This window comes from Pogona vitticeps, chromosome 1 (genome assembly GCF_051106095.1).
Source record: "Pogona vitticeps strain Pit_001003342236 chromosome 1, PviZW2.1, whole genome shotgun sequence".
Taxonomy (NCBI): domain Eukaryota; kingdom Metazoa; phylum Chordata; class Lepidosauria; order Squamata; family Agamidae; genus Pogona; species Pogona vitticeps.
Genome location: NC_135783.1, coordinates 124,523,947 through 124,536,233, shown reverse-complemented (window position 1 = coordinate 124,536,233; position 12,287 = coordinate 124,523,947). Strand labels below are relative to the sequence as shown.

Here is a 12,287-nt window from a genome sequence, read left to right as displayed (position 1 = left end):
TCATTGACCGTAACAAAATAATTGTATCTAAAGGTCCTTTACACCTAGAAATTCTTGTGATGCACCTGTTGCAGATCAAAGAGAGGTGGCTGAATTTTTCCTATCAAGCCATCATTGTAAGTTCAAAGGGAGAAAATACACTAGGGATGTGTCATTTGTTTAATTTGCTTTGCTTTGCTTTGTTTGGAGTCCAAGTTCCAGAATTTTCCAGACACCACCAAGCAGAAGTCTGGGAGTTCCAACCCACACACTAACACCTATATTTCACTCACATGGAATTGCGCCTGTCTTCTGTGCCTGTCTCAGGCTTTGTTTCCTATACAAAATGAAAACTGCCTCTGTGCTTCCTGGAAGGCCTACGTCTTGGTGGGAGGCATTGTTCTTTGGAAGGTGCCCACTATAGAGCTCAGTGGGCAGTGAGACTACAATTCCCACAAAGACCTAGGCCTCCCAGGCACTAGGAGGGCAATTTCCTTTTGTGCAGGAAATAGGCCCAAGTTCCAGGTGAGTCCAGTGTCGATCTGTGTAGGTGTCTGTCCATGGGGTGGAACCCCCAGATTTCTGCCTGGGGAATTCTAAGAGTCTTCCAGGAGGTGGGAATGGGACTGGCTTCTATATCTTCCTTTGGGATGCCTCCCCCAGCTCCAAGCCAATCAACAGAGATAGTTCCACTTTCAATTCAACAGTTTTATTGTACATACTGTAACCGGCAACTTCTCAACAACAACTTTGTAGGGTTCCCGCTCCCCACCTGCAACTGACATCTCCAACAGACTTGTCTTCGAACTTGTTCCCCCAAGACTCTCTTAGGGAAAGGTAACTTCCCCACATTTCTCCTTGTCAGTAGGTGGGCATAGAAAGTGGTGCAGGCCCAAACACAAAACTGCCGCAACAAGGATGGTGGGCCCAGTTCCTCCCACTCCTCTTCCATTCATCTCTCCCTGACTCTCCTCCTCCTCCTCTTGGGTTGGCAGCCATTGGTGTCTCCTCTCTGTCTTGGCACCTTCAGTTTTATCCACACCATACTCCTTTGTCACTCCCTCCCACCCTTCCGTTAATTCTGACTGAAGGGGCTCTTATTTTACCTATGCCCACCTCTTTCTTTTATGGGAGTTCTCTTCCATTCTCTCTGCCATGAGGGGTTTCCCCTCCTCTCCTTTCTCCTCTTTGTGCCCCTCCTCTTCCCAATCCTTTGATCTCTCCATCGTCTTCTGGACTCTTCCCCTCATGGCCGTTATTCCTTTCCCAGGCTTTTCTTCATCTCCGGACAATCAGGTGTGCGATCCTGTATTGCAGTGAAGGAAAGAAGGAGCAGTTTTAGTCATTTCCATCATCCTGTCTGCTCAGAATTTTTCCTTGTCCCAAAATAACAGAGTTGTGTGACACTTTTAAGAGTAATATTTATTATAGCCAGAGCTTTTATGGATATAGGGTCCACTAATTTAGCTGAAGACTGGCACAGGACACAGAAGAACTCAGTTGTATTCACAAGTAATAAAGATCCATATAGGGATAACTGTTTCTTGGCATATTATGTGTGTTGAGGGGCTGCACAATGCTTATTAGAATGATTTGTGTATTCTCTGGGACTTCAGAATCAGCAGACCTCCTTTAAAAATTGTTTTACAGTACAAGATATATGAGGGAAATGTTGAAGTGGAAAGAGGGTGGTAATTAGAAAGACTGTTAATGTAACTGACTGATAATGATTTTGCATTTACATTTGATCTCACTCCAAATGTCTTTGTTCTGCCTCTAACCACGAGTGCTGTACATATATCTGGAGCCCTTAAACTCACTCCATGCATCTCAAGCAATGGGCTATACGTCGACAAATGCTCCTGCTATAATAAATCTGCTAGGCCAGAATCCTATGAACCACTGCCATGTGGAATTGTGTTACTTGCACAAGCATGGATTTCTGTGAGAAAAAACTGCCCCTTACTAGATCAATGTGATTCTACATTATGACACTGTTCAGACTTCCAATTCAGCAGGAACTTACTAGGATACTGGCTATGGTCTTCAAGATGCCACTTTTAACAACTTTTACTTTGCTGCAACAGACTAACACAACTACCCCGTGGAAATTCCTTTTCCTTAGAGGCAAGGTGCTCACTTCTATGGGTGCTCCCTCAAACATTGCACTGGTGAGCCACTTTTGTGTGTTCTATATCTAAACCCTGGAAAGAGCACCGTAATAAAATAATTTTTAATCCTAGAAATGCAGAGCTAGAAGAGACTCTATGGATTATCAAATCCAGCCCCTGTCAAAGAAACACAGTGCAGGATCAAACACCCAGTGTCTGACTCTGCGGCCAGATACCTAAACCACTGAACTATATTCAGCAATTCATTTGACTTGATTGCATATAATTATTGTAGACAAGCTGTTGAGATAAAGGAACAGGGAGAACCCTTAACAGTTCTGCAAGAGGATCTATTCTAGACCTACTAGAAGGCAGTATGGGTGATGGTAATAATACCCTGTTTCCCCAAAAATAAGACAGGGTTTTATATTAATTTTTGCTCCAAAAAACGCATTAGGGCTTATTTTCAGGGGATGCTTTAGTTTTTTCATGTACAATCTACGTTTATTCAGACACAGTCATGTCGTCTTCTGGTTGCTGCACAATGGTGGAGGGCGGGCTTTCACTTAACTAGGACTTATTTTGGGGAAAAGGCTTATATTACGAGCATCCTGAAAAATCACACTAGGGCTTATTTTCAGGTTAGGGCTTATTTTCAGGGAAACAGGGTAGCTGTCTTTTCACAGGCTTTCAGGAAATGTACCTTGCCCTATGCTGCTTTTACTTGTACCCAATGCACATCTTTTAACGTCTCTTGCTTAAAAGCAAGACTTAACACGGCTACTTTGTGGAAGTTCTTTTTCCTAGGAAGCTGTTGAAATGTTGGGGAAAAAAACCCAACTCCTGGATCTAAATTGGTCTAAATTCCTGAGGTTAACTTTATGATGAGCTGAGCTGAGTCATAGTGGAATCAAATAATATAGGGGTTTAGTTCCTTAGTGGGTGAGAATAAGGATAAGTGCAGGAAAGTATTTCGTAAATTCTTTCTCCTCGTGTGCACATACTTCATCTAATCCACATGGAGAGCCTTGGTGATGCGGAGGCCCAGGGACAATTTTATGACCTGCAAATGTACAAAACCTTACGGGGAAGATTAGTCAATCCATGCCATCCAGATGGTTAAGCTTCTGTTAATTCCTAGGAGCCTCTTCCTCTCTTCAGCCTGGGTTCAGATCTCTTTCCTGACTCCCAAAACATTTATGTCAATCATGGGTGATGGCCAACTCATGGCCCTCCAGATGTTGCTTCGCTACAAATTTTATCGCCCCTCGCCATTTACTGTGATACACAGACCAGAGTAGGAATGCACAGCAACATCTGGAAGCCCACATGTTGCTCAGCCAACCAAAATACGTTATACTACCTAAAGTTCTATTTTTATTTCAGACAATTGCCATAATATTAAACAGTCTTTTTTTTTCAAGAACTTAACAAGATAATTGTAAGATTTGTCAGGCAAAGTAAACAAAAAAAAAAAACAAGAATTAAAAGCAATGCAAGATGCCAAGCAAAGAGCAGGTTTGGGTCTCCCAGATTGGGTTTTGTACTATAGATCTTGTGTGCTAGACTGGATAAAGGAATGGATAACCTTAGAAAATGATAGATTACTCAATTTGGAGGGACATGATTTGCAGTTCGGTTGGCATGCTTTTCTATGGTACAAAAGAGATAAAGAGCAGAAACATTTCAACTTCCATATGATAAGAACAGCCCTACTAGGGACTTGGAAAAAGATCATACAACAGATTTACTAAAAAACACCAGTCTGGGTATCACCTATAGAGGTCTTTACACAGCCTAATCTTATGATGGAAGCAAAACTTCAAAGATATCAAGATTTATTTAAAAAGGGATTGTGAGTTAAGGTCTAAAGAAGAGCTAGAGACACTATATACACACTATATATATGGACTGGTGGTCCAAGCACAAGTGGAATCTAGATATAGAAAAGATAAAATAGAGGGTTTTTACCCAGAACAATTTTTGATAAACTTCTGCTGGATTCAAAAGATAAAGTAATTAAGAAAATGTATGATTATTTGTTAGAAATTAAAATGCAAGATGAGATAGTCAAAGAATGTATGATTACGTGGGCACAAAATATAGGACATAATATTGATATTGATCAATGGTTGCAAATATGGCAAAATAATATAAAACTAAATTGGTCAATTTCAAGGAGAATATATATAAGATGTTTTACAGGTGGCACATGACTCCAGAAAAATTAAAGATTTATACAGATGTGTCAAATGTTTGTTGGAAGTATGAAGCACATGAGGGAAGTTTTTACCATATGTGGTGGACTTGCAGAGTAGCAAACATTTTGGATAGGTGTACATAGTTTGTTACAAAAAATTTGCTTTTTAAGGTTCCACTAACCCCAGAACTGTTTCTACTGAGTATTATACCAGACAATATAGGCAAGACAAAGAACTACTTAGTTATATATATAGTCACCACAGCCAGAATTCTTTATGCCAAGAATTGGAAGAAATCGGTGACACCAAAACAAGAAGAACTCATTGAGAAGATATGGGAAGCGGCAGAAATGGATATTTTATCAGAAGTGTTGAAAGATTGTCCGATACAAAAGGCAACTGAACTATGGGATTTATTATATAAATGGCTTGAGTCACTAGATAGTACGTCCTTGAATAACATAGATTAAAACTAGGATATAAATGTAAGTTAAAACCTGGAGGGCAATCAAATAGAAGAAAAGCGGAAAGTCGAGTTGATATTGCAACATGAATAGACTGGATGTCAGTACATTTTGTGTTCTCCTCCCCCTCCTTTTTTTCTTCCCTCATATCCCCCTTTACCTTCTGTACCCCTTACCTTATCCCAAGTTGTTAATTAAAAAAAAAGCTATACTTGGAAGTGTTGTGAAGTTCACTTCCATTACATTGCAAATGAAAATGGCATAAAATCAATCAGCACTTAGGCTGCAGCACATTGTAACAGAAGTCCCTTCTTTTCCTCTCCCCACTGCTGTGCTTAAAGCTGACACTCAGTTAGGTCTAGAGGGTTTCACAACCCTGGAGCAAGTGTGTGTGGTGCCTAAGCGCTCCAGTAAAAAAAAAAAGGAAAAATTGTCTCCCACTTCCATTTTACTACCAGCAGAATTCTAGCATGAATCCTATCATAGGTTTCCCCAAAAAAAGTCCCCACTTTCAGTGCTGTTACAGGATCCTTTCTGGACTACAATCAGTCACAGTTTTGATATGATTCCAACCCCCCTCCTCTACATGGGTTTGTTTTAGAGAAATGTTCACAGTAGAAAGGAAATGAACCTTTTGAAATGCATTGCTTGACCACCAAGATGTAATAGATTCCACTGGTGTTTTCTTTCACCTTTCAAAGAAGAGATGCCAGGGAATTTTGCTTCAACCTTAACTCCCAACACTAGTAAGTTGGAAGAGCACCTGAGGTGTTTACAACATGTGTGAGCAACCCAATGCTGCAGTGGGCAAGCCCTCTGGGTTATTACTACAGAGAGATGGCGATCCTCCAGTTTCTCATCTCGGGGCTAGTTATATTCCACTATCTTGGAAGTGCTCCAAAGAAGCAGATGTCATGCAGAAAGCATTTGTTTCATTGGCAAACTGCATATTCTATGTTATGATTTAAGTGTTTCCTAGAACTCAGAGGAAGGCTCTTGAAAATCTTAGGGAAAATTTGAGTATAAAAATCCAACATTTCGATCTCAGTTACTAAACTACTGTCCCCTTCCCGCCCCTCCGATTTTCTGAACTCTAAACTTTAAAAATGGCACATTCCTAGATAACTGAGGATGCCAGGAGAGGGTAGGAAATAAAAATGTGAACATCTGTAAACCAGTTTTATACTAATACAATGCCCCCAATCAGGTGAGATTGTGGAAATGGCCACACACTGGAACGAGTTGGTAGGGTGGATGCAGCCAGCACCATCCACACAGAAAAGGGATATGCTGTAGACCTGGTGAACAAAAGCGCAATAACATCTGCGTGGAAATGCCAAAGGGGAAGAGGGAACAGCCAAAAATAATTAATTATCATACAAAGTAGAAAATAAAAGAAGAGAGAAATGAGAAAAAACTAACTGGTAACAGAACAGTTTGCAAGATTTAAAGCTCAGTCAGATGGACATTTGTGCCACTGTTTGGTGTGCTATTAGGATGGGTTGCTTTGCTCTGTTTTTTACTGCTGGATAGCTCAGTGGTTTAGACATTTGACTGTGGAGCCAGAGGCTGGGAGTTCGATTCCCTGCTGTGCCTCTTTGATAGGGACTGGACTCGATTCACAAGCTTCCCTTCCAGCTCTGCTAAGATAATGGTGATATCTCTCAAAAGGTGATGATGATGATGATGATGATGATGATGATGATGATGATGATCAAACAACATAATCCCTAAAGTGAACCAGTCCATCCTCAGAGTACCCCTTCCCATAAATTTTTGAGCCCCTGTGAGGGGCTTCTGTTTGTTTGTTTGTTTGTTTTTGGTGTGGGTAGATTCACTCTAGTTTGGTCTGTTTCCAGCAGGTACAATCACTCGGACCAAAATCAAGCCGCCAAAGCTGCTTCCACTGTCAATTTCTGGTATCATGGAGTGGCTTAATAAGCAAGTGACTTCAGGATATCAATACATTGAAAACGTCCCATCCTCCTCTGTGCTGCATCACTTAGATTAAATTATTATTTTTTCTTTGCCTTGTACAAAGTGCTGATTGAAACCACGGCTGCAAGCAGTTTCTCAGTCAGCCCTAAACATATTTTTTTAAAAAAATATTAATCTTAAGTAATGCAGCACATTGGTAATGCTGTCTCAAAGGCAAAGAAAGCAATTTCACTTCTCCTGCCCCTCTGCATAGGCCCGTAGGAAGTGTTCCATTTGTTGATATTCTGAAGTGGCTCCTTTATTAGGTCACTTTGTGATATCAGAAGTTGATAGTGGAAGGGGCCAAACTAAATAGGATTTGTTTTCATGAAGGCTTTCCTAAATAGGATTGCATGAGGTCAATATGCCATTTGGATGGGAGGATTGCACCAAACGGCATATTGCACCTCCACCCAACCTCAAGAAACCCAGTCTAGACTGCACCAGCCTGCTCTAAAAGGGCCATTGTAGGTCTGCCCTAAGTTTCACGTCCATTGCCAAATGGACCTCTTGGCAATCTTGACATCCTGTTCAGGAAGTGGCATTGTAAAGCCATTCTTGAACAGTGTGCCGAAGTTTGGGAGATTCCTTCGACTCTGTTTTTATTACTCTTCCTTCGTAACTTCCGCCCTTAACTAGCTCAGTGACAGTGTAAGTTCTAAGGTGAGATACCTGTTCTCTGTCTGGGATGTTTTGCCACTATCCATTCTCCATGGTTCCCTGTTGAAGGGCAACTGCAGCTTGCAGAGAGCAAACGAGCCGAGAGTTGTTTGTCCTGGGTAGGGGATTCCACGGGCTTCAGAAGGTATAAGCTATTAAATGCATTTATTGTCACAATCTGACAATCCTGACTGGCCCATGAGTTGCCAGGGTGGAAAAAAAGATTTTTGATTTCCCGTGAGAGCGTGTAGGCTGCCAGTAGCCAAATTTTTAAAAAGAGACTATTTGGACAGGTTGTGGATTTCCGTCAGTGTTTCAGCATGGGAGTAGCACCTGAAGAAATCTGGTATGTGATGATTAAAGGACACAAGAGCCTCATCTGGCACCTCTGAAGAGAAAATGCCCTTAGAAGGAAAGGGGAGGGGCAAAAGGAAAAGCATGTTAGGTTAAGAATGTGTGTGGGGGAAAATAGTATCTGAGACTTTCAGGCAACCTGATAACATTTGGGCATTATAGTAGGCATTTCATTGTTTTGAAATTACTGAATGGACTTGAACACGCCTTTTATGGTAAACCAGGACTGGAAGGGGAGACATAATAATAATTAGGCACCATCAAGTTGATTTTGACTTGAGGTAACCCTTGCCAGGGCTTTTGCTTCCTGTTTTTAATAACCGTATATCTACTGGCTGATCTAGCTCTCAATGCACTACAGAGAACAAAAAGAAAATCACATTTGTAACACAAATTGTTTTTTAAAAATTATAAATTCAGTGTGAATTCCAGGTTTTGTGAGGGAAGACATTCATCCAAGTTGAGTATACTGCAATACTGTGCATGAAAATGTTCATTGCTGTGCAAGTCAGTCCCAGGAACTGAACCTTGGAACACAGGTGCCTCTCTCTCTCTCTCTCTCTCTCTCTCTCACACACACACACACACACACACACACACACACGCACGCACACACACACATTCTAAAATCCAGGCATATCCACCGATAGAGGCTACACCCATTATGGCCCAATCCAATTAACATAGCCATGGTTAGGCAGTCCTGTTGCCTTTGAAAGGGAAAGATTGCACATACATGATGGTATGTAAAAGCATTTGAGATGGCTTGGCTTGTGCTTCTGTATAAAGATGCCTAAGGAATGTGTTTGTTGTTGTGTTTGTGCCAGGTTTTTTTTATCCAGGATCACACTGTTCCTCTCTGTTCAGCAACAGCTAAAACGTGTTTTGTTGTCTCTGCAGAGCAAAGTGTAATGGGGTATCAGATTGCATTCTGTAGTTTTACCACACTGGCTTGCGAATTGATACCCTCCAGTGTGGTTAGTGGAGCCACACTGTCAAGTCATCCTGCTGGGTACTCAGCCATTATCTGGCTAGAGCTGTGTTTGTTTGGAAGGAAGTAAACATTAGTTAAAGGAAGGAAAAGCAGGCAACCAAGAACTCATCCTTGTCTTAGTATATGCTCCCGGGTGCTAAATCTAAAAGAGTTTGTTTACGGGAAAAGACTTGCAGCTGTATTAAGTTCACAATCAAGCTATGCTGGAAAGAAGAGCTCAAGTAACATGATCTCTCTATAAATAGGTTTCTAGCACAAGAATAAGTGCACTTATTCTGGCCTCTAACCTACTACAAGCACAGCTTATCTGCATTTCCTTATCTTGTCTCTTTGACACTTCATTTTATTTCATATGTATTTATTTGGCTCTCTAAATCACCTCCTCCTGTCAGTTCAGCCCAGACAATGTTCATAGCTGGAGGAAACATTCTTTCAGCTTAGCTTGGAAGCGGAAAACGTTCCGGTTTGGTCCATTTTCTTTTTGTTTTGTTTTTTAAAGAAAGTGATTTGTCAATCAAAACCAGTCCCACAATGTCTTCAGATAGGGATTGTCACGTTCTCGCCTCTCCCTTGGTTGTTTCACCAATCAAATAGCACAAGCTAAGTGTTGTGTCACTGCCACCAGTTGATTACATCAACATTGTTTATTATTAATCACAGAGGTTGAGGCAATGTGTCATTTTAAAAAGAACCAAATAGAAGTTGTTTATTGTTACAGGTGATGAAGGTACAATTGATGTCTTTAACGCTTGACCAAACATCCAACTTCATCCACCCTCAACTGCCAACCTTATCTCTATCCACCCCAAACTCCAAAACTCTCTCACTCTCAAACCTTTAAACTCCAATCTATTAATCCTCACCCTCCTCCTCCTGCAGAGACTCTTATATCTCATGAGCCCGCCTCTCCAGAACTCTCATTGGTCCATCCAGATAGCATATGAATATTCATGACCTGGGTGGACACCACAGGGATCCACCTAACTCTGTTTTTGTTTTTCCCAAAGAGCTATTTCTTTTTCCTGCATGTATTCAGAAGCTCCAACATATATTATCCTGAGGGGAACGCTGGGGCACAATAACAGATATTGGCAGCATGAGGAAATTCCAGTTGTGTCCTATCCACACAAACTGATGGGTAGTTCAATCTTGGTGGCAAGAGGAAATGAACCATCCCCTCATCCTGCCACCTGTGTTTTTATCACATAATTATTTTTCTACCATAGGATTCTTTTCAGACCATCTAGGAGAAGGATAATCCAGTCACTGAAAAGCTTTGGGGACATACAAGTGGAGGATGGACCTAGATGGGCCCTATCCATATGCTGCACCTTAAAGAAGAAGGACTCCTGAAGAAGATGTTTCCCACACTGATGTTTCAGTTTTCTTAAACAGAATGGAAGCTTATAGTATTCCTGTGCTCAAGACTTATTTATGTATGTATTAGAGATGGACACGAATTTAAAAATGAATTGCAAAATTTGTCAGAAATCGCTAATTCATCCATTTGTATTTGCATGAATCAATGCCCCCAACAAATATAAATGAATTATTATTATTTTTTGTGTTTTTTTATTTGTCAATTTTTGGGGCTATAAAATGACCCTCAAGCACCTAGAGACACCAAAATTGCAGAGAATCTTCCTCTGACTCTCCTCTACAACTTCTCCAAGTTTGGTGAAGATTGGATTTCAGACATCCGAGTTATACACCTAGGGAAATTCCACACACCCCCAGGGATCTAGAGAAACTCAGACATCAGAGTTATATACTCACAAAGAGTTATACACCCAGGAAAGTTCCTCCCAGGCACCTAGAGAATCCAAAATCACATGGAAGCTGCGATGGTTTGAAGGACAGTGGGAATTGTAGCCAAAGAAAATGGAGACTGTTAGGTTCTGTGTAACATGATTTTAAAGCATTGGGACGTGTTAGGCCGTGAGACTGTTTTTCAGAATTACTGCCTACAGAGGGAATTGAGATAAGAATGCAAGGACGTGAAGCGGCCCAGTGAAGTCCAAACACGCATACCAGCTAATTGGGAGCGAGATAACGCACCTGTGGACTTCATGAGAATTCTGGGTGGAGAGTTGTGTTAAGCCTCTTTGAGGTTAATTGGTTTGCAGCTATTGAGCGTAAAGGAGAGGGAGGTCTTAGAGATGTAGAAAGGATGGATGATGGGATGTGTTTGTAGTATCCGTATCGGCTTCAGATGGATCGAGTTAAGTGCTGGAATGCTTACAGAATGTAGCAAGGAAAATCGGTTTGTCTTTTTAAAACCAGAAGGAGGAGGGGGGAATAGCCTACCTTAGGAGCTACAATGATTACTTAGCTTATGTTTTAGTGCTTCTTATTTTAATAAGAAATAGCAGCTTTATTTAACCATTGTAATCTTTGGATATATTTATTCTAATGCTTTTGCAAACAACTGTTTTCTATTAATCTTTTTTGCCTTAATAAAAATAAATACAGTGGACCCTCAACTTACAGATGGCTCGACTTACAGACTTTTCGAGTTACAGATTTCTCTGGCCGCAAAATTTAGGTTCGACTTGCAGCCAGAGAATCGACCTACAGACCGGGAAAAAATGGAACAAAAACAGCCAGTTATGGATTAATCGGTTTTCAATGCATTCTAGGTCAATGGAGACTCAACCTACAGACTTTTTGACCTGCAGCCACTGTTCCAATACGGATTAATTCCGTAAGTAGAGGGTCCACTGTGTAAGCTTAACTGAGGGCTAGTCTCTTGAACACCAGAGTTACACCTAGATCCAGTAGATTGGAAGAAGGTCATTAACTTGCTACCACGAGTGGCCCTACCTTGCAGAGTTGTTGTGTGTTCTGAGGAAAGACAAAGTCCATGCTTAAGTGCTTTAAGAGTAAGCAAAGTTTTCTTTTAAGGTCAGGCTTATCCATGGGGCATATGCTATGCACTTCTGAGGCCTAAGAAGACCAACCTCAGGTATATAGGTGGTAGGTTTGCACCCACAGTGACTCCCTGTCCAACCTCATACTCTTTTTAGGTGGGGGTGAGCATGATAGAAGTTTCCCTTGACTCTCCTCTAGAAGCCCTCTGTTTGATGAAGACTGGATTTCCCCCAAGCCTGCTACTAAATGGCATTTTTCCAGAGAGTTTTTTGTGGGTGTATAACACAGACATCCAGCACCCAAACTTCACCAAACTTACAGGGCTTGTATAGGAGAGTGAGTGGAAGCTTCCCTGTAAATTTGGGGTCTCTAGGTGCCTGGGGGCATTTTATAGGGTTTTAAAGACAAAAACTAATCAACAAATTGATTTGTTGGGTCGTCAGGAAAAAAATGCAAATCTGCCCCCCCCCCCATGCGGCCCAAACCAAATGTATGTGCGGCCCAAACAAACTTTTCATCTTCTAATGTGGCCCAGGGAAGGTGAAAGGTTGGACACTCCTGACTTAATCTGAGCCTGAGGGGCATTTCCCAGTCACCGTATTCATATCCATATTTACTATTGGGTTCATGTTATTAAGATTTTAGAACTTTCTGAGATAGGGAGAGTTCTTTTATA

General features: G+C 41.2%; 1 long non-coding RNA gene across 1 annotated transcript; it reads right to left on the bottom strand.

Annotated features, from left to right (window-relative positions):
- Window positions 1–1,147: 1,147 nt before the first annotated feature.
- On the bottom strand, window positions 1,148–10,599 carry LOC144587124 (uncharacterized). The gene is made up of 2 exons (XR_013542314.1): window positions 10,517–10,599; window positions 1,148–1,285 (listed from the first exon to the last, which is right to left on the bottom strand). It is a non-coding gene; the product is annotated as an uncharacterized LOC144587124 (long non-coding RNA).
- Between the last annotated feature and the right edge of the window lie 1,688 nt (window positions 10,600–12,287).